Below are 279 nucleotides of genomic sequence, written 5' to 3' on the forward strand. Positions count from 1 at the left end.
TTTAATATTGATATTATCATCACTATTTTTATCATGTAATTTCTTTTGTTATATTCATGAGATTATTAAAGATGAAAGACAGTGAAATCAGAATTATGGTAAATTCTGAGGAATAGTAATGAGAAAACGATGATGATCATGATTGTGCAACTGTCATCTTGGGACAGAAGCATAGGATTTTAACTGCATGTATTTGGGATCTTTCATGTGGAAAGTAAGTAATTTGCTTTCTTGAACAACAATATTTTTTAAATATTTTCCTATTAACCCCTTGGATGT

General features: G+C 28.3%; 1 protein-coding gene across 1 annotated transcript in view; it reads left to right on the plus strand.

Moving 5' to 3' along the window:
• Positions 1 to 279, plus strand: part of LOC119593670 (nucleolar protein 58-like) — a gene marked incomplete in the record, with an annotated part of 14,042 nt that overhangs the window by 7,416 nt on the left and 6,347 nt on the right.

This window comes from Penaeus monodon, chromosome 32 (assembly GCF_015228065.2).
Source record: "Penaeus monodon isolate SGIC_2016 chromosome 32, NSTDA_Pmon_1, whole genome shotgun sequence".
Classification (NCBI taxonomy): domain Eukaryota; kingdom Metazoa; phylum Arthropoda; class Malacostraca; order Decapoda; family Penaeidae; genus Penaeus; species Penaeus monodon.